Genomic DNA, 26266 nt, shown 5'->3' on the forward strand with positions numbered 1-26266 from the left:
TTGACTGTTGGCAAAGGAGGGAAGGCAGAGACTGGCAAAACCCATCCAATCTGTAGAAACATGTCTGAGCAGAAGGGGAGCTTTTTGTACATAATGACTTCTTTTTACACATACAAGAGTCACAGCACAATGATGCACATTTTTGCAGGCAGACAGATGTTGCCTGTTTAGAATTGGGTCAGAAAAGGTTGCATCTGTAATGAACATGTGATTAGTAATTACCCTGAATTGGGCCTGTGTGAAAAACTTGCTGATTTCCCACAGCTCCCTATCTACTGGGTGCTATTTAATCCCTCTTGTAAGCTCTTGAAAGTCTGGCTAATGTTGCAAGTGTGATGTAATGAGCATCTTTGTAGTGTTGGGATCTGAGGAGATGGGATGAACACAGAGCAGGGTGTGATACAGGGACAGGTGAACAGGGTGTGTAAAAGTTGTGTGTCAGAAGGAGGTGGAGAGGAATGAAAGGAGTTTGGCTAAAAGCAAGAGAGGGAAGGATGGAAGATGATGATCCTCTAAAGGCAGCTTTTTAATTTGCACTCCCTCAGGTGTGAGCAAGAACTGCCCCATCAGTTGATGATGCCCCATCAGTGTCAGTGCTGTTCTGGTCTTCCTATTGTGTTTGATGTCCCTCCTTCAGCTGGACTGGGACCCTCCCTCTTGTCCTCCCTGCCCTTTTTTTGAGCTTGCACAGATAAATTGCATCCACACTTTTCTGGAGAAGAGGTGGGGTATCCACCCCAACATGGATGAATTTCTCAAATCTGATTTCACTTTTAGGTCCTCTCTGTGAAATTGCCCTCAAGAGGAGTTCTCTCAGGATAAAACAGGTGTAAAAAACTTTCAAATGGCATACTAGGAAAAGAAAAAAGTGTTTCTGGGGGTGATAATGCCAAAGTGTTATGCTTTTTTCTGCTCCATTCACGTCTGCTTTTCCGTTGCGGCGCGGCCTGGGAATACAATATGCTGCTCTGTGATGGCAGAGGCTGTTCTCGCAGTGTTTCCATCACATTCAGAAATAGGAAGAACAAGATGTACCATGAAGATTATTTTTGTGCAACTTCAATCCAGCTTTGCAATTCCAAGTGTTTCAAATCTACGTCTGATCTTTGGCATGTTTGCATATATCAAACAAGCTTTGAGGCTCTGCCCATTGCTGGCTGTGCAATCGTGCACCCAGTTTCCCACGTTCTTGTTCCAAAGGTATTTTGCTCCTGACTTCCACCAGAAATTTTAGCTTGGCAGTGTCCACTTAAGTTGGGATATAGGGTGGCCTTGAGACATCCTTCTGTGGAGAGACAATGGCACTTTTTTCAGAGCTAGAAGGCTGAGTATGGAGCCTGTGGGAAGACTCAGGCATTGCCAGAGGGTGGTTTGTGTTTCAGTAGACTGATTTGCCTCTGAGCCTGTTTCTTAGTCCTTGGAGGATGGAGTATCTGTGGATATATCATTTACATGTCTAAACAGGAGGGATGATGGAGAGAGGTAACAGATATCTGGCCAATTTATGGGTCAGTTATACCAGTGAATTCAAAGCAGACAAGTTCTGTTCAGCAGCAGTAATTACAGAAGTGCCGTGGAGTTCTTTGTTTTCAAAATCTCCAAGAATGAGGTTCCTGTATAGTGGTGTCATCCTTCAGGAGCTGTGGCTGTTGTCGTTTGCGTGCAGCTCCCACGTTAGTGATGCATTTCAGTGACATCTCAGCAGAGATTCAACATGTTGGGGAAGGTGGCCTCTTCTATTTGATTGTGAATTATCTGTCCAGGCACCCAAAGCTTTATTTTTAGATGCTGATTCCTTTTTGTAATTGGATATAATGGCTGAAATAGTTCTTTTTGAATGACCCAGTTCTCATCAGGAGTGACGCTGGCACGAAAAGAAGTGTTCTGATCCTCCTTTGTGTTTCTGTATTCCTTTTTCTGAAAGTCTGGGCTGAACAGACACGTGAGCTTTGTCCAAAAGCTGCAATGCTCCAAGGAACTGGAGCCGCTTCTCTTGGGCTGCTACTGCTGTGCCAGGCCAAGGCAAGAGCAGAACCTTGACCCAGCCTTGGCAGCCCAACTGCATGGTCATTGTCCTCATCATCATCCTCATCAGAGAATGCCCTTCAGTGCTCCCCTCCAAGCAAAGCATTGTTCCTACTGCCCAGTTGCATTGTGCTAACATTCTCCTTAATTAAAGTGTTGTGAAACTCATGACTCAAAGATGAAGTCTAAGAATTGGTTTGTCAGCCCTAATGTTTTCTGACTCTGTCTGGTGACCTAATCCGTAAGTAGGAACCTGGCCTCCTTGGTTATAAAACATTGCAAAGAATGATGCCAGGAGCTGAGCTTTATCAGCCGCCTCTTCTTAAAAAAGATTTGTTGTATAATGGTGTGTCGGGTGGTATTTTGCTGTGATTTAAGGGTCTGGGTCTGCTCGTTGATTTAAATATTTTCCAAGAGCATTATAAACCTGGATATTGGGTCAAATTTCTGGCTTGGAAACCTTAATGGTTCAGTAACTCACAGGCTCTTTTTAATAAAAGCCCTCAGGAGAAGAGATGTGCCAGGGTGCAGTGAAATATATGCTCTGTTCACAAAGGCGGCAGCAGCTGCATCAGGTGATTAATATTTTGTACATCCTGACACTGAAATGCGGGGTTTGGCTGAAGGATCCAGGTATTGTTGTGTCACAACCATATTTTATTACATTTTAAGCTACAGCCACTGAAATGGCACAGTTGCTTCCACATGATAAATAATGGAAGTAAAAGCTGATTAAATAACAGCCCTCCAAGAGGGGAAAAGCCGCTAGGAGCTGGTTTGCTTTGTCTTGGCCTTCTTTCTTCTTGAGGTGGTTTATAGTGTATGGTAAAATGTTCCCTGGGAACTGAATTATATAACTTTTAACAGTGTTAATGTGTGATGAAAGGAACACTCAGCCGTTCAATTAACACTGTGCTATTACTTACACTGATAGACACAGACATATTAATGGCATCTGCATTGATACGGGGTGGCTGTAAAAATACTGCCATTGTCAGCAGTAGGAATTGCTGGGTGGATGTGCAGAAGGGTCAACATAAGATAGAATAAAATCCTGGTGGTACTGGTGCAAACCCTTCCTGCCAGGGGACCTGCTCCACGTTCACAGTTCTTCCAGAAGAATAAACCTCAGATGGGAACTTTCTGTGTTGTTGAGTAGCTACTTCAGCAACTCCTGAGTTGTTCTGTTTGATTTTTCTTTTTATTTTTAAAAAAGGAGGGGTCAAACCCATCATCTGTCCAGTGGCCTCTCTCTAAAGGCTGCACTGTTCAGACTTCAGAGGAAGCACAGGAAGAACTCAACATTTGTATTAGAGAAAGCAGGAGCCGAACAGGTAAAGAGAGATCTTTGATTCATCAGGATAAGTGGGAAGAGAACCTCAAATTGCCTTTTCCTCTCCAAATTTCTATGTTTCAGGAAAGAATGAGATCTGTGGTAAATTCACGTGGGATAACTTGATCCTGGTACTTGGTTCCCTAGAACACAAAAGGGCTTAAGGACAGATTGAGTTAAGTAACCTTCGCAGATTTTTCATTTAACATTAAATTCTTCTACAAATTTTGTCATGTCTTCAAGTTCCATTTGCCTTAGAGCAAGGAAAAAATTGTCCTTCTGCTCTTAAGTACAAAATCCCAGCACCATGTACATCTGAAAGTCCACCACAAAAGTCTTGTATGGCACAGAGTAATATGCTCCCAGTGGCTGGGTGGTTATGCTGGCTGAAATCACAAGTGCTTGGCAGATGGAGCAGCTCTGAAACAGCTTTAAAAAAACATACCAGCAGCACTAGGAGATGAACAAAAGGTAGGCTCCCTCCAAACTCCCCATTGCATGTGTTGTGTTTGCATAGCTCCCACCAGCAGTTTGTGTTAGCAGATTTATGGAGCTGGCTTAGATTTATGGCAGGGAAACGGAGCATGGAAGCCCTGGGGGACAGCGTCAGTTCCTGCCCCTGAGCAAAGTCCTGCCCTTATCAGCAGGCCCTGAGCCAGGTGCTGGGCTGCAGAGAGCTCATGTGGGGCCAGCTGCTGTTTGTGACCCCTTCCAACAAGAGCTTCGTGTGCTCCTGCCCAAGTCCTGCCGAGTTGCTTGAGTTACTCTGGGTGCATCCAGTGGGAGGACCTGTTCCTGCCAGGGATTGCAGTGCTTCTCCTGCAACCTCACCAGCCCATGATCCTTGAAGCCTTATAGGAAAAGTCTGTGGTTTTGTGGAGGTTTTTTTTTTCCTTTTACTTTCTTCTGGAAGTGTTGTAAAACAAGAAAAAGGGAGAGGTTTGCAAGACAGAGGTGAGTTAGCTTAATGTCCAAAGTGCTGCCTGTCATCCCCTCTGATCTGTTGTATGGGGTGATGTTAGTTTTATCCCTTGATTATTGGACTGGCCCGAAATCATCAGTGTACACCTGTCAGTGGTTTATGTTGATACCCAGAACCTCAGTTTCACAGGTTAGGTATTTAACCCATGCAGTGCATGGGTGTTCAGCACAGTGTTTTTCTCACCAGTGCAGCACCAACTGCCCAACACATAAAGCAGGGACTCCACGCTGGGAAACCAGTCACCAGCAGTTCAGACACCTTCTCCGTGTGCATTGATTACCTCTGTGTTTGAGGACTGGGCTTAAAAGACACCATTCAAGCACCTCGGGCTTTGCAGGAGCTTGGGTGCCTACCTGATGTCCTGTTAAATCGTGGCTCTGCAGTGTTGGAGATGGATCAAGCAGCGTTACAGCTGATTGTGTCCCTTTGCACTGTGTTGGCTTTAGTGCTTACAGCTTTTCCAACTTTCAGAGCTTGACCCAAGGTTTTCCATGCAGAGTGTCTACCTCAGGGTGAGATTTTAGGAAGAAATACAGTTTTCAGTGCAAACAGCTGTGGCTCAGTGTTTTTGGTTGAACACATGTTATTTTATCGTGTTCAAATAGAAATACAATTCTTAGTTATCACATACTCCCAAGCCTTGCAGTCTGGTGAGAGAGAGTTTTGTTGCCTTAGGAGGATTTTTTTAGTCACTTAGGCATGCTGAACTTTGCAGTCTGAAAGGCTTTATTTTGTGCTGAACCTCTGAAAGATTCTATTTTGTATATGCTTGGTGGGGGTCTGAGTAACGAATCTTCTCCAGATCTTCCTTTGTGATGGGCATGCACATGGCTCCAGGAGCTAATGCAGAGGCTTCTTTTTCTTAGTCTTTCCACTCATCTCTCAGTGGCTTAGGGACCAGGGGCCAAGTCAAAACCCCATTCATCTCCTTCAACAATTCTTTTAGTTTTTAGTTTGCATTTTGACCTAAAAAGAACTTTTCTTTCAGATCTTCTTCATGGTAGGATCAGCTCTTTTGAGTGCTGCTTTTTGAACCCAAACTTGTCTTGTTTAGTATCAGATTTTCCTGACATAACCTAGTTCTGACTAAGCTACATGGAGTTTTTTTGTTGCTAAGAACAGAGAAAGGTGGGTTTATTTGTTTTTTTTTTCCTGGTAAAATAATGAACTGTAAGCTGACGTGTTTGTCTGGACATTGTCTCTGCCATACTGTATTTTTTCTTCCAGTACCACCCTGGCATCATGCCCATGTAATTAAGTCAAAACGAGTAAGCAACACGTGCTTTGACTGTGCCATGTGGCTCTCTATTGTATGTGTTACAATGGAGCTCCTCAGAACATGCGGGTTAATTAACATCTTTTAGGGACCTGAATAATAGATAATGGTGCACAGGGCTTTTAACGTGTTGGGCTCTAATCAGTTTATTAGAAGACAGATGAAGACAACACAGCAGGACTGTATTATTCTTGCCTCTAGCCCTGGAAATTAAATTGCATAGCATTTATTTGAAATTAACCAAATGTGATCTGTTTAAAAATGTACTGGGACCCGTTTTGTTCAGGTCTATACTTTACTTGTTTGTTTGTTTTCCCTGTTTCTGGAGGGGAAAGACAACCACGTTCAGCCCCTTACAGCACAGTGTAGCACTCATCAGTATTGCTTTTGAAAAGTCCCCCTTAGCTTAATTAACAATACAGTCTGTACCCAGGCAGCATTAATTAATCAGTTGCAAATGGCAATTTTGAAGATGGCAGTGGCAACTACTGTTAGCAATCTGCAATCAGCTTTTGCTGCCCACACAACAGGGATGGCCTAGAGGAGCTGTGAGTAAGCAGCAGGCTTTTTGCTCTTTTTCTTTCTGTAATGTCACAGGTGAAAATCCTGCTTTGTTCTGTACTTAGAGATCTCTGTCTCCACAGGGCAGAATCCAGTGGTGGAAAGGACAGGCTCTGACGGTTTGACACTCTTGCCTGCTGATGAGTGAATCTCCTTTTCTTTTTTCTCTGTTACCTTGCAGCATCCTCTACGCAAACCAGAGGGCTGTCACACTGCCTGCTCTCCCACATCTGTAGAGCATTTCACAACCAGATGGAGATACCTGAGCACTGACCCACATCACCTGTCATTTTAGGACAGAGGCTGCTCTGCAATGCGACAGGTAGCTGAACTGCCTTTAAACTTGCTTGATGCAAGCCACGACTCACAAGCTGAGAATCAGGTTTTACTTTCATCACTGAGGTTGCTTCGGAGATCAGTTCTCTGACCCTTGGCAGGCTGCAAGTGCAGGGATACAAATGCTGGCAGGCTGGAAGCCAGCTGGAGTGACTGTGCTCCAGTCAAAACTTCGTCACAGCCCTTTCTGTGGTGGCAATATCCTGAACTTGTGCCTTTGTCACCCCATCACAGAGATGGCTTGCAGAACCTGTGAAGTACATGGTGGTACCCAACGTGTCCTCATTTACAGTGGCAGCACTGAAACATGAATCTTTATACTCCTGAGAGTAAGAAGTGCTTTTCCTGCAGTTCTTTGAAGGGCTTTACTAGCTGACAGTCCATTTTTAGGCCTTTTTTTATTGGTACAGAGCCTCTGTGGATGTCCCCTCTTTCCCTCGCCCCTCTGACACCATAGACGGTGAACTCAAAGTTTCTGCTCAAAACCGTGGTGCTTGCTGGCTTTATCAGAAGGCAGCAACCTCTATTCTTGAAGGGCTTTAATGTGTTGAGTGGAAGTGGGATGCCTTGGTCATGGCAGTGGGATGAAACAGGAGCTTTCATCCAGGAGAGAGAGAGAGAGGAAAGCATGGCTGAAGGTAAGGAAATCTGTGTGATGGGGGCAGATGGACCCTCAGCTTGGCTGCTGCTTTCATGTCCTTGTAGAAGAAGAGGGAAGATACAGCAGAGCCAGAAATGGGTAGGATGGTACCCAGCACAAGGTGTGTGAGATGTTTGGTGCTGGGGAGGCCGCAGAACTTGGGGTCTTGGCTTGTATTGTCTTCTCTGCTGTTGGCCAGCAGTGGAAAGCGATGTAGGTGTTCTGTTCTCAGTTTGTTCTTTCTTCAGAGGGAAGAAAGGCAATATTTTGACCTTTTTTTTCCCAAAATAATCTGAGATCAAGGACTGTGAAATGTGCAGCCCCTGAAATGACTGTTGTTGCTAAACCGAGGCCACAGAGATGTGACCTTTCTAGCCTCTGCTGTGTCAGCTGCAGTTTAGTTCTCTAGCTGGTATTTAGGAGATGCTGACCCTTGATCCCAGCAAACAGAGTTGCTCCTCTGATCTGTCCCTAAACCAAAATGAGACAGGTGACTGAGCATATGAACAGGTCTTTGATAATCTGGCTGCTCTTGACTAGAAGGAGGTAGGATGCCTTTGCACTGACAGCTTGGCCAGCTGCCCTGACTGCTAGCAAAAAGAATAATGAGAAGTAAAAAAGAGGTCATGGCTGCGCTTGAGAGGGAATATTTATCTGTGGCTTAAGTCTTAGAGCAACATTTGTTACTGCTGTTGGGCAGACCTGGTGGTGTAGGCATGGAGAGCCCCGCACCAAAATGTTCTTAAATAATCTGAGGAGTTTCGATGCGACTCGTACGCTGTAAATGCGGCTCCAGGTAGCTGCAAGCAGAATATGATGGAACTGTCTAGTCTTTTCTTTATTCATGCCAGCTCTAATTTTTCTTACAGTGACAGATAACGGGAGAGGAATTTGCATTGCCTCTGCCCACAAAGATTACACAGAGCCAACAGGCAGCGCAGAGTCACTTTTCAGAAATGACAGTGCCCTGTTCACATATATTAACTTCTTTTGCCTTCTGCCTCTGGATTATTCAGGAGCCAGACAGTATGCTGCCTAAATACCAATAGTGAGTAATGAGGATTAAGTGTTACCTCTAATTCCATCGTTATGAATATTTCAGAACTTCCTGTTCAGGCTTAACTGCTATTTTGGTGCAAAAAAGGCAAGTCTTGGGAACTGAGCTCTGCTGCTGGCCGTGACATCACAGCGCTGTGATTTGGGTCTGGCGTGACACATATTCCAGAGAGCTAAGCTCAATCAAGCCTCTTATGTAGATGTGTCTGAGAACCTCTGTGGAGAGAGAAGCACTCGTTAGTGAAAGGGGTAGATTTTTAGTGTGTATCAAATGTGATTTTTCTGACTGCTCCTGATACTTTTTCTTTTTTTTTTCCCCCCCGTTTGCTTTCTGAGCAATAAAGTTCAAGCCCTAAGACAGCATATGAGGTAGGGAGAAGTTTGGAAACCTTTGGCTTGCTTCCAGTTCAGGAACAGTCACATGTGAAATTTGGGATCAGACAGGGAGTGATGCATGTACTTCTCTGTCAAGGGAAACAATCAAGATGTGGTCTCCTGGAGGCAGATGAGGGAGGAATACTCTAATACCTGGGTGATGTTGCCTCTTCATCCTTTGGCAGGTTATAAAAAAAGTAGTCCTCACTGGGAGTTTTTTTCTGGAGGCGCTGGGTGAGCAGCATCCAGGAGATTAGAAGTGCAGTTGCTGAGTCTGGAGGGTTTTTCAGGTCTCATAATCACCCATGGCAAAAGCTGTGAGAACAGTTAAACAAAAGCAAGCTCCCCCATGCAAAGGGATGGGCTTTCTGTGCCTGTCTCAGGGACAGGTGAGGAGAGCTGTAGGTGTTGTATCTGGGATGTGCAGCATGGATCTCATCAAGTTCCTTTTTCCCCTTTCAAACAAATTAAAACCTCTCTTCAGGACTTCTCTGCAAGCCCAGTTACTCCAAATGCCAGTATTAAAGGGCTATAAAGGTTTGTGGAATGGCTTGTCTCCTCTGTGTACCAAGAGGCAACCTGGTTTCCCTCCACATTATCTTTTCTTGCTGTGACAGGACTGCAAACGCTTTCCTCTGTGAGCTGTGGAGGAGGAGGGGTGGCACAAAGTGGTGGTTTGGGGAACAGGGCTCTGTTCACTGCCTGCCATGGCCAGATGGGGAGGTTGGAGCACGTTTCTTATCCAGCAGTGTGTAGAAAGCAGGATCACTGCTACAGAGAACTCAAAAGGCAGGATTAAACATGCTGTTGGCAGCAGTGCCTGTGTAGTGTTGTCACTTCAGGATGGATGAAGGGTCCTTTATTAACAGCATCATAGATCTCTGTGTCTCCAGAAGGATTTTCAAATTTCAGACTGTGTCAGTCAGCACCTCTTTTTGTATTACAGCTGCTACTGAAAGGAATGGTGGTTTTCACATGCAGCATCAAGTACATTTTTTCCCTATCTACATTTTCTCCCCTTGTTCGCTAGTTCAGTATTAACAATGAGCATGAATGCTCGGTTCCACGTAGTAAAATTGTACATCTGGACACCTGAAAATAATCCCCTTGCAAAAGCCAGGGAACAGTCCTGCACTGACTGTGGTGATAAAAGTAGATGTGACCCAGCAGCTTTGCTGTAATACTGCAGAGCAGTGATACACTTACTGAAGCCATGAACTAGATGGACTCTAACTTATTTAGACTGTGAAAATTGCATATTTCCTAACTGTCCTTTGTGGCACACACACTTTAATTGCCATTCTGAATGGCTACTGTCCCCTATTAGTATTATGTGCTTAATGGTCATTTAGTGTCAAGGAAAACTTTTCTCTTTCCTAAGTGGAAAGGTGTAATAATTTGCCTGAAGGCTTCAGTTAGTCACTGGAGATGAAAACACTCTATGACTTCAGTGCCCAGGTAGTTTCCTTCAAACAAATGCCCTGCTATAGTCTTGTGCACTGCCAAAATGCAGTGATTAAAACTTTCTGCTACGACGTCCATGTTTAAGGATGTTCATAAAGGTCACATCCAGATCAGAAACCCCCTTGCGATTTTTGCACCTTACTGCTGGGAAAATAAGGCACATCAGGTTTGTGGAGGGAACCTTGCAGGGTGATTGTTGGGTTAGGTCTGCTGGACACTTCTTACTGTGGCACGTGTTCTATAAGGTCACTTCATTCAAACTGAGGTGTTTTGCATCAAATTTATCCACATACTCAACAGGAGATTGCCAACATTGTGTTATTTGGGTGGAGACAAAAGATCTTGTTATATAACTTAGTACTGAGATGAAACAAACTTTAAGTAGCTATTTTTCCCCTCTATCAACACATAATGTTTCAGTAATTTCAGTGAAGTGTCATGGGAATGTTTCTTTTGGCAAAATAAATCACAAGGGCTGATGATTTGTCTCAACGTTGGACTAAAGGAATTATTTTCACAGGGATGGAAAAATCTTTTCTTTTTTCTGTGCTACTTTGCCAAACCTTCCATAGAACAATCTAAGCCTCTAAAGCTGTGAGCAGTGGTGTGCTTTTCTTCTCTTGGCAACTCCTCGTGCACTGAGGAGCCTCCAAGGTGTCTGTAGATGTTTATCTCCTTATTAAATCATGGATTTGATCAGGTGAAGGAAAAAAGCGATGAGAAGAATTAACTTTAAATGCTTTTAGAGTTGAGAAAAGGAGCAGAACCTGGATAATGTGAAAAACCAAGTCCCCTTCTCCTCCCCGTGGTTCAGGTTACACTGGCAAGGGCAGAGCAGGGAGCTTTCTGGCAGACATATGCCTGCCTTGCAAAGCAGAAATCATCGCAATACATACAGAGTGCCTTCTGTGTGTCTGCTCTGGATCCTTATAAACATAGTGCTAGCTTTATTAATAAAAACTTCGGGGAGAGGATAAAAGAGCAGACTGAAAGTGAAGGTGGAATGTTCCCCTGAGATGGCCATTTCATTGGTGATGCTTTACTACGAAACCAAGTTTGTAGTTTTCCTGTATCCCCCCCAGGATGCAGATTTGGTGGCATATGGCAGAGTTTCACATTAATTTTTATCAAGATCATGTGGGTAGCTTTACTGAGATCTACTCAGAGGGAAGCTGCAAACCAGCCCTGGCACCCTGCAGCTGCAGCCTGAGAGGCTGGGAGGATGCTGTGGAAAGCCTGGCTGGAGAAATCCTGATGGCTTTGAAGGAGTAAGAGAGTTGTCAGGGAGCTTGATATACCCTGGACAATATATACTCATGGCCAAGTCTACAGAGAAATGTGCTATTTAAGTGGGCCTAAATCAGGATTAATGGGGGTTTTGCTGGGTTTTACATGCTATGCAGGACACCAGCAATGTTGTTGGTCACGTTTCTTTTAAAATTTGGTACCTGTAGAGAATAGAAATTCCTGCTGAGTGTAATTGTGATTACTTGTTTTGGGACTGCTGCACTGAGAAGGTACCAGGTACCTGTGTCCTTTGTGCCTGTGATGTGTGCCAAGCCCTTGACTTGTTTCTGTGCTCGATGAGTGAAAATTAAATTAAGACTTGATTATTAAAAGGAGAAGGACATACACTTTAATGGGTGACTGCACAAACTATGAGACGGGATCCATCAGAGCAGACTTTCAAGTATCTAATGTGGAATCTGGGCATTTCTGGGTACCAGCTCTGGAGAAAAGAGGTGGAAGATTAGGATCATCATTCCCTAAAACCCTTGGAGTATCCTTGGTCATATGCCTTAGCCTCTTGGTGCCTCAATCCTCTGTCTTCTGTGGTTTAATGAAGAAAGTACCTGTACTGTGTGATATGCAGTGACAGGAGCCTCTTACTTCCCTTCAGCAAGAGACAGTGTGATTTGTCCTCATGTAAGGCTTGATCCCCATGTGCCACGGAACCATCATTTCTTTTTTTGGAAACAAGGAGATGGTGAAAATTAGAGGGTAGAAATTAAAAGGTGGAGGAAATTAGAGGTTTTCTTCTGACTGAAAGACCAGTTTTCCTGACAGGATGAACTTGCTACATCCTACCAGCCCACAGATTAACTTCTGTGCTTCGAAATCTCTCTGTGATACCCCATAATAAGCATCTACAATACGTATAAATACAGACAACATTTGTGGCCAGGCTGTTGCTACTTTGGAGCTAGCACGGAGCTATTCCAGGACCACGTATTCATTCCAGTCATAATAATTTAGTGTGTTTAAGACCCCTGCTCTCTGTCAAATTTGAATGAGCCCATGAAGCTGGTGTTTGTTGGGTGGAAGCAGTCAGAAGGTGCCAAAATACATCTGCAGAAACCCAATGCTTTCAAGCCTCCTGTTTCCCACAGTCAGCTATAGCACAAGAAGAAGATGGGAGCCTGATACTTGTTGGGTGAAAAAGATCCCAGATTTTTACGAGGAGTTTTGTTTTTAATTTTAGGTATCGTTAGCGTTGGGCTGCTCATATCATATCACAGCTGCTCAGTCCTAGCTGATGTGGGAACAGTGGGGACAAAGCAAGTTCCCACTTACGAATTGGTCCCCACTCATGTACTGTTCTACAAAGTCTCTATGATTTCAGGCCTTCCAAATTTCTGTCTTTGTTGCTTATGGTATTTCCCTGTTCTCCTTTCAAGCCTCCCTCTCCTGAAGCCAGCCTGGTAACATAACCAGAAAGGGTGGTTTCTGCAATGGGTTTTCACAGCACATTAATAACTAATCAAGGCTGGAATTGTAGCAGGTGGTTAAAAAGGGCCTGTTGGTCATCGTTTCAAGCTCTGGCAGAAAGCCTGCCCTGGAAAATGTAATTACTGTCCAAAAGAATGCGACAAACTCTGCCAAAAATATGAAAGTAGATCATCGTCCAAAGCCACACCAGCTGAAACATGTGGCAGTTTGTGGGGGCCGGCCAAGCGCATCCCGCGGGGCTTGGCAGCGCCGGGGCGGGAGCGGCGGCTCCGCGGCCTGCGAGGGCCTGGCTCCGCGTGGAGCAGCTCTGCCTTCCTCTGCGAGCAGGGAGAAGGGGCAAACTTCAAAACTTTCCATACAGAATGTTTTGAGAACCAAGTGTCTGAGAGATCAGTGGTTTTGTTAACTCTTTGGGTTTTTCTGTTTGGCTCTGTATCACACACTCTGGAAATTCATCACGCAGAAGTGACAGTGTTTTTTCAGCCCCAAAAATAATAATGTGATCCGTTTTGAATTTCTGGGGAGAATTTTTAACATCCTGTCTTTTTTCTTTCCCCTCCCAAAACTAAAGTAAGGATAAGTAGCCACAGTCTCATAAAGCTTCCTGGCTTCATCCACTGCATTTTTCCAGTGGCACACTGGTCCATCAAAGGCTTTCTGACCAATTCCACTTATCAGGACTTTGCAGTAGAGATAAACCTTGTGAAATGACGATAAGAGACAGCTGTATTTGCTGGTTTGGAAATTGCCATTTCCAGCTTCGTGTCACAGGCTCTCTAGAATTCCTCCCTGTAGCAGTTTTTTTAGCTGGATTATTTTAAAAGTATGAGTATCTTAACTTGGATTGCTTCACAGGATTGGGCTTGGAAATGGCAGCATTGGCAGCTCAGCTGGCAGCACTTGCAGCATGTGGGTGCTAACAAGCTCTGTAAACCTCTGAGTCCAGCTCAGGTCCAGCCAGAGTAGCATGGTCTGGAACCGGTTTCATTTTCTGAGCAGCTCATTTGCCTATGCAGTCTTAAGGGGTTAACATCTTCCAGGAGGTGCTTGCTGGAAGAGGGGTAATAAACAGTCAGAGAAATAAGAGAGTTACCAGGAATTCATTAACAGAGGAATGAGAAATGGAGATGAGAAGGAGTGACAGCACCAGAAATACTACTCAGAGATATGCCAGTTATTTGGTTGGTTGCAGCTCCATTTTTCATCTAACCAGGATGAAGGGATGCTTCCAAAGAGAAGCTACTTGAAGCCAAAGATTTTGGAATGAAGATGCTCATATTAATTTAAAAATTAATTATTTTTTTTTAAACCAAGCCAGCAAATAAAAGAAAAAAAAAGGCAGAACAAATGCACGCCTTCACCATCTTGAAAACATAAAGCCCATCAAAAAGTAGCAAATTCAGAGATGGACATCTCTGAACAAAGTAGAAATTGAGTATTTATCCTTAAAGTCATTACTCCCAGAAGAGTGACCTTGCAGAGTCACACCAACTCATGAAAGGTCAGTGAGGAGGAGTAATAGAAACAATTTTGAAAAATCTGTTTCAGTAATTAGAGGCCATCATGGACCTTCCTATGTTCATCCTACCTAGCCAACTAGGGTTGCTTCCCCAAGGCAAGGGTGACCTCCCACTAAACACCCTTAACTGGGCCATTCTGATGTGATTGATTTTAGATGGAATATTCAGCTGCTCTTAATTCACTTCTCAACTTAAAAGGCAATTCCAGGTCTACTGTGGGAGAATTGCTGTCCTCTCCCAGAGCCTCCATCCAACCCCTTTCCTGAAGGGCTGGAAAAGGGCTTTGTTTCATCTTTCAGCTGTGACTGTGGATGCTTAATTAAGGGAGACAAGCCCATAATGATAGCAGCAGCTGTTCTCTCCCCTGGGCAGAAAAAGACTTCAGGGACAGGGTCCTCCGTGGCACAAAAGGAAATACTCTTATGAAAATAGCCCTGAAGAGGCTGGCAGCTCCCCACGGCTTCTGACTTTGTAAGAAACCTCAGGAAAACCCATGTGGCCTGTAGTTTTGGCAAGTGGAAGGAGGGCTGAGCACTAGGGATGAAATGCTGAATAACACTCTCTCAGGAACACACTCCTCTGGATGCAGTCTGCAGGGTTTGTGCTGATAGCGCAAGCGACTGCTAAACAATTACATTGGAAGTCAGATGGGGGGATTATCCTGCATCGAGCCAGTCTCCCCATCCCCCAGAACAGACTGGCATCTGGCATCCCTCAGACTTCCCCACATGGGGTAATTGGTGGGGGGGGATGTTTGGAGGGGGTTGTCAGACTGGATCCCCCCCCTTGCCTTCCCTGGAAGGTTTAGTGGGAGCGTAGTGCTGTCCCACCCATAAATAATATGTATTTAGACTTCCCAAATTTCCTTTGGTGAGAAGTTTACCTAGACCTTGTTGAGAAGTAGCCTTGCCAAGAAGCAAAGCACAGCTAAAGCCCCAACCCCACATTTCCCACAGGGATCCCCATGGATGCTTTGGAGACACCTTGGCCTAGTCCTGCCACTGTCCAAAGGAAGCAGGTGGAGCTGTATGGCCAAGGGCTGAGCAGCCTCTGCAGTGAGGGACCTCAAAGGGAGGAGGTGGGTGAGAAGGAGGTGTGAGACACCTGCGTCAAGCCAAGTCTGGCAGGTCCCAGGCCAGCACCCTAAACGTCTGTAAGAACAAATATTTATCTGCTCTAAGAAGCAAATGGTGGATTTGATCCAAAGCCAGTTACGATCAGTGTAAGAGTTCCCCTAAACTTCAGTGAGATTTGGATCAGGGCAAAGAATGACTATTGTCAAGAGCAAATGCTTTTTTCTGATGGCGTTTGCAATATGAGGAAGCAGAACAACACAAGTTTTGTTTTTAATTTCCTTTCCTTCCTGAGAGCTCAGCCATTACCAGAGTAGATTAAATCTATTGTGCAGAGGAAAGCGCGGCGCTTTCCTAAATGGTGCCTACAGATAACTGTTATCCGTACTGGCTTCCCAGCAGCTTGCCTGACATCATTGGTGATTCCCAGGCCTCTCCTTGCCTCAGAAATTTGGGATGGGCTTACCCAGTGCCAGTTGCCTGCGAGTCATCCTCCACCGTGCAGCATAGTCTGTACCTGCACAGCAGCCAAGCAAAGGGAGGTTTGAAGAGACATCTGAAAATGTGTGAGAACTGCTCTTGCTAAAAGTGAAAGCTTTGCTGATGGCTTTTGGGAGGGCAGGAGCTGCCCAGGCAGTTCTTAGGGAACTGTTGCTTTTTGGACACTCTTTTCTTCCTGCTTTCCTTCACAGATGAACAAACCATATATTGCGTTGCTCATTAATTGTTCTGGATTTTTCCTTCAAGACCTTTTGAAAAAACATGAAACAAAAGGAGAAAAATAAGTTAGAATTGCTTATGTTCCCAGGGAGCCATCAGCTGAGCCAGAAGCACTGGAGCAGGGGTGATGTGGGCCAGTGGGAGGGTTTGCTTGGCATGGAAATGCCTGAACAGCAGGAATATGAACTTTTCACCCATTGTTCAGAGCGTCACACTCTGTGGCAGGTGCTGTGTTTGGGATGGAGAATTACTCATGGATGTGTGTGTAACAGCTTGATCAACTGGGAGGAGAGTGGGATTTGGGGAGCTGTGGGCTGTTGGGGTATCCAGCACCATACCTGATGAGTCTGTGTCCTCTAACCCTGGAAAATCCCTTCTCTGGATGATGATGCTAAGAGGAAAGAAAGGTCTTGAAATCCCAGGTGCTGTCAGCACAAGAAAGAAATGGCAAATGCTTTTACAGACATGAAAAAGACTGGAAATGCAGCAGTGGCCCTCTGCTGCAGTCAGGTGAGAGGTGGGAAGGAGCAGTGGGGAATTCTGCAGGGAAGAGTTCTTCCAATGGTGAGACAGACATGTAGGAAGTCCAGCAGGGAGGAAACAGAGCTGAACTTTTCTTCCTCACTCATCGTTGCTAAGAAAAGAAGCAAGCTGTCTGTATTGACATAAAAGCTCAGTTAGAAATGGAACGTGTTCTCATTTAAGGTATGTGGGGTGGGAAGGGATATACCCCCAAGGCAGAGGTTAGAGAGAGAGGGAGGCAGTTCTGGCAGCTCTTTCCTCAAAAGAACGTGATGTGTATGTTCTGAACTCAGTACACAGCTGAAAATAAATAAATAAAGAGGGAAGGTGGTGTTACACCAACCTCCAAGTGCCAAAATTCACATTTTACAGGCTCTGAGAATCGTATGTGTGAATAGCTCACTGTACTCTCAGATGTATGAGCTGTTGGGGTTTTTTTCCCCCTAGTGTATTTTAGAGTATAAGGAGGTGCTGACTTGTGCAGAATTCAGGTGATAGAGGTCAAAATGTGCAAGAGCCTCAAAAGGGGCTCATGTCTGTTGAGCAAACTCAGGTTGTGCTCGCAGCTGGGGTGGACAGCTCATCTGAGCAGGGGAGAGAAGGCTGGGAACAATTTTGTGCAGGTCTTTAATGTATCCGTACACTCCTCTGTAGGATCAAAACCACCCAGTATTAAAGGGGACATCAGTCAACAAACTCAGAGCAGAGTTGCAGTCCTGTAGAGAGAGAGGAAAGTGCCCTAAAAGTATATTTCCATACAAACCTACAGTTGGCACAATTCCTGGGAAATGGCACAAGGAAATCTGCCCGTCTGTAGCTACAGAGGCGTCGTGGATTTGGTGGAACAGGTGTTTGTGTTTAACTGCTGGGAGGAGAGGAGCACAGCTCGAAGGCGTGTGACTTCAGCCTTTCAAAAACCCGTACTTGGCGCTGGAGCATGTGGCTTCTTTTCTTCCAAAGTCTCTTTGGTGGCTGCCTCTCAAGGTAATTAGCACAAAGGGAAAATTGCTTGCAAGGTGGAAATTGCTGGTTCAAGCCCACGGCTACGGCTGGTGTGTTTGCACCGTATGTTGAAGGTGTGGAATCCGTGGCTCGTGGGCTCGTGCGTCAGGGTGTAAATAGCCTGCCCTGGATTTGCACGCTATAGTTAGGAACGTGCTTGTACCCACTTCTTAAACTGAGCTGACTTCTTCTGATGTGATAACAAGCAAGTTTCAGGGACAGGAATGTGAGCCAGCAGGGTAGGTGGAACAAGTGCCTCGTCCTTATTTTTCAGAGATCGCTCAGCGCCAGCTTTTCATGACACCCCTGACTGGACAGGACATGGGTTCATACTTTGTTTGTTTCATTGTTTCCTTTTTGCAGAAAGTGGCAGAAAAATTGACTCTTAAGCTTCTTTCTCAAGACTTCTCCTAACCCAGCCTGAGTCTCTCATCTCTTGCCATGTATGTCCAAACTACCTGTAAAACCTTTGCAGAAGGAGACAAATCTTTTGTGAGGATTAAGCAATATGCCTATCTTAAGGGATGCTGGTTTACAGAAATAACAAGCATGAAGGTGAGCATTTTGGAAGAGGGCGGAGACAGCACTGAGTGCAGGGAGATGTATTAAATCACCGTGTGGTGCGTGTGTTTTCGTAGGCAGTGTGTGACCAGGATGCATGCATGCACTGATGTGATTCTGCACACTGTTTGTGTGTAGAGTGTGTGTAAATATTAAGAGACAGAGCATCAGAGTGATTGCAGCTTAAGTAGGAAAACACTGCTACAACAATGCCACTGCGTTCGTAATCCTCTGTGAGTGTTCGCTGCTTTGGTTAAATATGCAGAGACTGATGGAGACTGCCAGTGGATTAGCTCTCGTGTGACTGGTGCCAGGGATTGATTAGCATAAGCAAATTTCTTTTCCAGCTTCCCATCAGTGAGGAGAGAAATGCAGCAAGAGGTCCCTCCGCTGCCTAGGAGGGGACTGGGATGCTGGGGAGGAAAACTGGAGTGGGAACAGTTTGTTCCCAGTGTTAACTGGTGCAACCAAATTAATCCCAAGATTTCTGTAGGGAGCACATCCCCATAGTTTACCTTGCAGAGCTCACAAATTGGCTGCTTTAATTTTTGTTTTCTTGCAAACGCAGTTTTGAGGGTTGTGGAGCTTTTTTCATCGCGTGATTTGTTTCTCTGCCATCTTTTTGGTGATCCTGTTTCAGCAGCTGGATAAAGGAGGGACCTAAAAGCCAATAGACTTAGGGCTCTGGGTTGGGTTTTTGGTTGATTTGGGGTTGTATTTTGTTTTGTGAGAGTTTTTTCTTTTTTGTGGGGGGGAGGGTGTTGGTTTTGTTTTGCTTGGGTTTTCCTTATTTCTGTGCTCATCAGAATGAGGGCACAAACTAGCTAATCAGTGTGCTTTTGAGCTGCCACAAGTGCACCTAGTCATTATGGAAAATCTGGGGCTGGATGCTGAGCTTGTGCTCCTAAATGCAGAAGTCCAATCCCCTTCTGTGCCACTCTGCAAACATTCCATGTGTGCATCAGGATCCCCTGGGACTGTCAGTTGTTGGTATAACACTGATCCTTTCACATGTAGCCTTGATAGTGCTGGGGACAGGGATTTGCTGATAAAACAAACCTAAGGCTTGGTAATAATTGAAAATGCACGGTGGTTCACCAGGCAAAGTACCTGCTTGTAGAAAACAGATTTCACCTCAAAGTCAACAGACATTTCCTTAGAGAAATCCTGAATTCTGATGGATATCAATATTTAAAAGGACCCTGATAGTCCGGGGAGAGACTGCCATGTAATGTACTTTCAAGTGCAAGCAACCTCTTCAGGGATTAACATCTGAATGTTAAATATAGGCTAGAACAAAAACTGTGCTGAACTAGTGAAATAGTCTTTTCCAGGGGGCAGGAGGAAGGCCACTTCCATGGGCTCTCTCTGCAGCCCTGGAGGAATCATATTAGAAGTTTGTTATGTCTGTAGCATGGGTGCATGTTTTTATTGCATCTTGATAAGTAAATGAAACTCCCCAGCCAGCTTAGCTACAGTTACTAAGTCTTATTAAACTTGGAGGTAAATAAGGAAGTCTGCAGCACTTCCATGCAGTGGTGGCTTGCATTAAACCCCCACATCTTCATGAAGCAAGAGCAGATTCTAGAGGCTGCTGAAACGGATTTGTTATATTGATGGAAATGTTTGATCAGCGAAGAGGGGAGGATGGGAGATGTCCAAGGCTGCCTGGTTTCAAACTCTGTAATAATTTTTTTCACTGGCTGAAGGAACTAAACCATGGCTCTCGCATCACAAATGGTCACATGGAAATGGGAGGAGTCAGATTCAATCCAAAACTTTTGCTTTGCAGGCTTTCTGGAGCTGCTCCACTGGCCCAAAAGCAGCTGCAAGTCTGTCAGTGAGAAATAGGATGTCTTGGGACAGTGCTGTCGGACCTTTCTCCAGGTGTTGTGTTGCACACTCAGATGCAGGCAGTGAGCTGTAACGGTGGAATCAATGAGAAGAGCTCAGAACTAAAACGCAGTTTATTCTAATACATTTTGTGTTCCTGATTACTAAAGCATGCATAGTATTTGTGCATCTTGCAGCACGTCCCAAGGAGCAACTAGCATTTGTTAAAAGGTGGAAAAGTAATGAGATGCAGTGAATGGTCCGTGGGAAGGGGATGGCTGAGCAGGGATTCCAGCCTCTCATGCCTTGGGAGTGGCAGGACATCCATCCCTGTCTTTGGCGTCACTTGAGCAACCCTAAATCGGTGTCTGAGGGGTCTGCTGGTGTTGAGCTCCTGAAGGCAAAACTAATAAATAATATGTGTGCTACTGTACAGATGGGATGAACCCCCAACCTCTTCACTCCTCCCCACCTCATGCCAATACAGGGCTGGAACCGCCTTGATCCCCATCAGGACAAAGGCTAAACATTAAAGTGAATTATCCCAACGTTATTCCTCATTAATCAACAGCTGCAGGCACTTGGAAATGTCTGTCCAGACTGTTTGAACATTTCCTTCGCTTCAGTGGTTGCACTGAGGAAGCAGAACAAATCAAAACACGCCACTGGTCCAACACCACCTCTTCACCTTTCCTACAGCCGGTGCAAGTAAGCAGGAGCCATAAGGGAACAGGAGGTGGTGATGGGCAGCTGGTTGTGTAGACAGGGAGCTGAGTGGCAGGAAAAATTATGTCTTTCCATGGTAAATGAGCAAAGCTGGGAATGAGAGACCAAGGGCTGAGAAGGGATGTAGGCATCCCTGCACTCCTGTGGGCATGGGCAGCTCACGGGCACGCTGTCTGCCAGGGAGGCTGGGCAGTGCTGGATGACTCCAGCAGGTTTTGCTGTGGAAAGAAGCCATCTGTGTAGCAAGCAGCCCCCCTCTACCCTTACTGTGCGTTTTTGAGGTTACAGCAACTGATAGAAGTCAGAGAAAACCCACTGAAGCTTTGCCCACCAAGTGTGAGTGTGGAACCTTTATCCCAAGCCCTTGAGAGCCGCTACCTGGTGTGCAGGAGGATGCAGCATCCCCAGTCTGTACCAGGATGCCTTTGGTTCCCACAGGCTGTGCTGGGCTGGTGTCTCTTTAAGGGCAGGTCACAGAGCACATGAATTACCATATTCCAGTAATCCCTGTCCATTGGCCTGCCTGGTCCTCCACGCAGCAGGAAATGTGGGACAAGCAGGGTTTTGAGATTATCTCGTGCTTTGCAAAGCCAGTTCCCTTTGTGCTTTTAGAAAGAGCTTGGTCCTGCACAGGCAGGAGCCTGGGGGTGACATTCCTGGCCGGATGCTGTCCCATGACCACAGCAGCACTCCCATGGCCATGGCAGGTGGGGTATGTGCTGTGCCCTCCCCCACACACCCCAGAACCTGTGTTTTGTGATGGTCACTTTAACACCCAGTTGCTGACAGAGATCGCATTTAGCTCCCTGATCCCTTCCTCTACAGGGATGTAGTTACTTGATGCAAGGACAAACTGTTTTGCAAAAGTTTCCCACATCTTCCAAACTGATCAGCTTTTTGCCCACCAAAGCTGTCCCCTGGGATGGTGCAAGCGGGAGGAGGCATTTCTCTGACCATGTGCTTTGCTGAAGGCGTGCTGCTCCTTTGGAGCACAGTGAATAATCTCCTACACTTTCCAATTTCATGGAAATGCCAAGGCAGGAGCAACCTGGCTCCAGGGGACCCAGCAGATACCAGTGACAACTCCATAGCTAAAATAAAACAGGATTCTCTGCTGCACCAGGGGTTTGCCCATGGTTGGGAAGCACTGTGTGAGTCACTGCTGATGGTTCCTGCTCTGATAGCCAGCCCCGCTGTGGGAGATGCTCCTTTTCCTTCTCCTGTCTCACCTACCCAGCTCACCTTTGCCTGGAGTATGTTGGCAGCTCTCCAAAATAAATTTCCTCATGTCCTCAGCCTCTGGTAGGGCTGAGGCTTTGAAGCGAAATGACTTGGTGTTGTTTAGCTGCCCACGTGTGTTTTTTCCTGAGCCCGTGACTGTGCTGAACCTGCTCTCATTCCTCAGTGAACTGTACCTGAGATGCCTCTGGCTGCACCTCGGTGAGACTGGCAAGCCTTGCAGTGTCTCCCTCGACACCTTATTTCCAGCCTGGGAGTTGCTGTCCCCAGTTAATTCATTACAGGGATTGAGTTGATGCTTCACCTGTTTTACCCTGCAAACAACACAGGTTTGCTCATGTTTCAGGATCCTGTTGCTACTGGAAAGCAACTTGAAACACCAAGGGACAGGTCTTTATTACTGAAATACTGACAGCCTTTAACTCTGTGTCTGCAGTTGGGTTCCTGTGCACTTTGCATGACTCACTGAGCATCTCTGTGCCACTGTCTCTCCACAGATGTGGTACCTGCTGCTGCTCCTTCCCTTTGCTCTGATGGCAAACTGCATCATCACTCTTGGACCTTACTAGTGATAAAATCTCATCACAAAATGTCAGATCTAATACTCCCTCTGTCCCAATCCTTTCCTCAGCCCCTGGAAAATGTCAGTTGACAGGACAAAGTAGGATTTAGCAAATTGTTCCATTTGAAAAGATGGGGGAGGAAGATAGTTCTGATTTCTCAGTGCAGCCCTACTTGCTACTTTTTTTTTTTTTCCTGCCTTTTTGGGAGGCAGGGAGAGTGATGAGGGGGGTAGAGCAGTTAAACTGAAAACTGTTAGCTGTTTTCAAACTGAAATGTAATTGTGCTCTAAAAGGACACAAACTGGAAGGAAGTATTTGAGAGTTACCAAACAAAACATTTGAATTGTCCCAAGAGAGTTGCTTTGTTCTTTAACTCACTTCTCTGGAGTATTTCTAAGAATTGCCATAATTTAGAAAGAATTTTAAAAACAACTCTGAGATTAAAAATAAAAATACCATGAAATTTCAGTACCTATACTTGATCACTGGTTTTATTGGCATCAGTGGGAATTTCCCAAGAGCCTCGTGGAGCCAGGATAGGACCTTTGATGTGTTCTCTCCTGGTATCAGTGTCCTCTGGCTCCATCAAATCAGACTGATCTAAAAGTCAGAGGGAAACATGGTAAAAAACGAAGCAAGTGGTATTAAAGCCAGCCACAAATTTAGCACATCTTAATCCGTAGCAGCAGCCCCAGCACTGGGAAGAGGGCTTTTGCAGGAACTCCTTCTCCACTAAGCAGCAGCTTTGTGGTTGCATGACGAGGTGGGTGATGTGGAAAGTGTTCTCCTAATAACCAGGTTGGTAGCAGTTGTGCAGGATTTCTCAAAAGAGGAAGGATGTCTTAAGCTAATTCTAACTTGCCTAATTTCCCCTTGTGTCCTCAATTCTGCGTAAATGTTCAACCACAGGCACTATCCACAATTGCTTAATAGCCTACTTTTTGTGCCCAGCAGCATGCTCCATTGATCCTTGAGCATGCTCCTGCTCTGTACAGACCCTGGACTATCCATTGTGACATTCCATGCCTTGGGTTTTTCCACAATCTGCTTGATTAGTGAATTAAAGTGTAAAATACTATTACTGCAACCCTAGGAGTTTGCTGGAGTCTTAAAAAACGATAAAAAAGGGCATGGGGTAAACTGGTTGTTTTCTTGATTTTAGGACAAACTACAGAAAAAGATAAAACACAATTAAGGGTTTTTTTAAGCTAGCCTAGAGGTGAATAATAATTTAATAGCTTTTGTAAGATGTTAGATAGGTGTTTCAGTGGATGCTCTATCCCACATTGCCCTCTAGTGAGGATGTTGCAGAGCAAATCGTGCCTTCCTGCAGCCACGAGGATATAAAATGTGGTATTTTAATAACTGGGGACAGGGCTTGTTTCTTACATAGTGATTTTGAGATGCAGTAGTGTGAGGAGGGCAGTGTTCAGCTGTCACCTGTGCCTGTACCTACACTGGCCATGGCTTTCTCAGTGTTTGCCTTTTTCTGAGCTAGTTGTCTGCAAGCATCTCCCTGCTGCTGCTGGATCACCAGCCACAGGTCCCTGCTCTCTTCTGCTTTGGGAAAAGGGGGAAATAATTCCTTTTTGGTTTCAGTGAAGGATGATCTTTTTCCATGTTCTTTGTCTTGGCACTTTGCTCCATGAAACAAACACCATTTCTGTGGTTTTCCCTGTACACACATGGTCAGACAACTCTGTGCTTTGGAGATCACGGGGCAGACTTCCAGCCCTCCTTGACCCAACACTGGTGCATCCAAAGGTGTTGCCTAAAGGGTAGAACTGGCCCTTGTCCTTCTGCCTGAGTAGCTCCATTTGTCATCTCCCCAAATGATATGGGGCCCAGCATGTCTTTATGTGCTTGACCATAATTACGTAGAAATTTGTAATTAATGTTCAGTTTTCAATGATATTTGAGTGCTGTCTCATTCATCACAAGAATAGCCACAGCAATCTCTGCTAGATGCTGTCTCCTTAAACTCTGTGACTAAAAACTTAACAGTTACAGAACAGTTTGTCCTAAAACCTGTGATTTTCTTCACACAAACGGGAAGGGGCACAGACTGAGTGTGTATTTGGCAGATACGTGGGTGACAACAGTGCCCTGTGTCAGTGCCATCCTCCATGGGGCTGCAGGACCCCGGGAACCACCATCGTGTTTTGGGAACAAGGATGAGCAGCACTGTTACCCAGCCTGCTCCACGTGGCGTTTGGGGGCTGAATGACAAACACTGATGCCATCTAGTGACAAAAAAAAAAGTGACATGGATATTTTATAAAATCCTGTTGGAAATTGTATAGCCCCAAGCAGGGCTGGGAAGGAGGGGAGATGGGGCTGAGTGTGCTGGGAAATTAAATCCCTTTTTCTCTGCTCTCCCAGCCGGTCTCTTCCCTCATTTCACATCCCATGAAGTATTTCTGCGGGTAACCAGGGAAATCCCACGTGAGGCTTTATAGATCCCCAAAGGAGCAAGGCACAGGTTTCCTGAGCAGCTCTCTTGCTCGAGGAGCACAAATTCCCCAATTAATGCTGGATCATGGAGCACAAACCCAGCACCCCAGGACAAGGTGACCGCAGGAGAGGAGATGGCTGGTCCACTTGTGACATGGACATCACAGGCAGAGACCCTGGGGACTGATTTAAGCATGGGCTGCAGTGTGGTGCCATTGCTGCAGCTTTGAGCTTGGCAGAGACAGGGCTGGGGCTGGCAGCTCCTGCTGCTGCCCTGACAGCAGTGACTCCTCACTGCAGCTCATACAGCCTGGCACTTCTTTTCCTCCCACCACCTTCGTTTGTCCCTCGTGCTGCTGTAGGTGAGAGCCATGAAGGCATTAATGTGCCGGGTTCCTATGTGAGCAGCTGGCTGGAGGCACCTCTGCTTTGCCCCTGGTTATTAATCCAGCCAAGTCCCAGTGCCAGCAACCTGGAGGAATTAGTTTGCACCCTGCATTTTAAAAATGAAGGTGAAGTTGCTTCTCACCATACCAGTTTATTCTGCTTGGCTAAGCCATCGTCAGCAGGTGAGGTTTGCCTTGCCTGGGGATGGTGGTCTGGGAATCTTTTTTTGCAGCTCTGATGATTTCTCCAGCTCCTGAGAAATGCACAGAGAGGGAACTTGGGAATTAAAAGTTTCCAGATAAGGAACTTGAGGGCTGAGATAGCTGTGTTGAAGTGCATTATAAATGCACTGAGATGCCAGGCAACACCCCCAGAGAGATCAGGAGAGTGAGCAAAGCACCCAGATGCAAGTAAGCTCCTTCATGGGCCATTTCTGAAGTGCAGTGACACCAAGACTGGTGCTGGCACAGGCTGGCACATCTCTGCTGGGGTCCCCCCCTCACCAGGCACATGAGTCCATCAGCAATGCCTTGCCCAGAGGGAACAAGCAGGCTCTTGCTCTGCTCCATACTGCTCAGACTGTCCCTGCTCCCTTCAGAAATCCATTTACAAGGGTCCTTGGGGGACTTTTTGTTGTTTTTCCCAAATGTTGTTGTTATCCCAAATGTGAAGGTACCAAATATGTTCTTATTGTCTAATTTGAAAATGTTTTGTTTTATCTTTGCTGCTTCTTTTTCTGGATTATCCTTGTGTCCCCCCACCTTTCTTCCCTGGATAATTGAGAGCTGGCACTGTGCCTGTAGCATTCCTGTTTCAGGGCCAAAATGGGAGTGAAAATAAATGCTTCTAAGTACTGTATGGAAACAAATAAGTAATTTACTCATAATA

The 26266-nt window shown here is 45.5% G+C and overlaps 1 protein-coding gene across 1 annotated transcript in view; it reads left to right on the plus strand.

Annotated features, from left to right (window-relative positions):
* The window catches only part of SLCO3A1 (solute carrier organic anion transporter family member 3A1), a 144694-nt gene that overhangs the window by 74663 nt on the left and 43765 nt on the right, over window positions 1-26266 (plus strand). The window lies entirely within an intron of this gene.

This window comes from Corvus hawaiiensis, chromosome 13 (assembly GCF_020740725.1).
Source record: "Corvus hawaiiensis isolate bCorHaw1 chromosome 13, bCorHaw1.pri.cur, whole genome shotgun sequence".
Classification (NCBI taxonomy): Eukaryota; Metazoa; Chordata; class Aves; order Passeriformes; family Corvidae; genus Corvus; species Corvus hawaiiensis.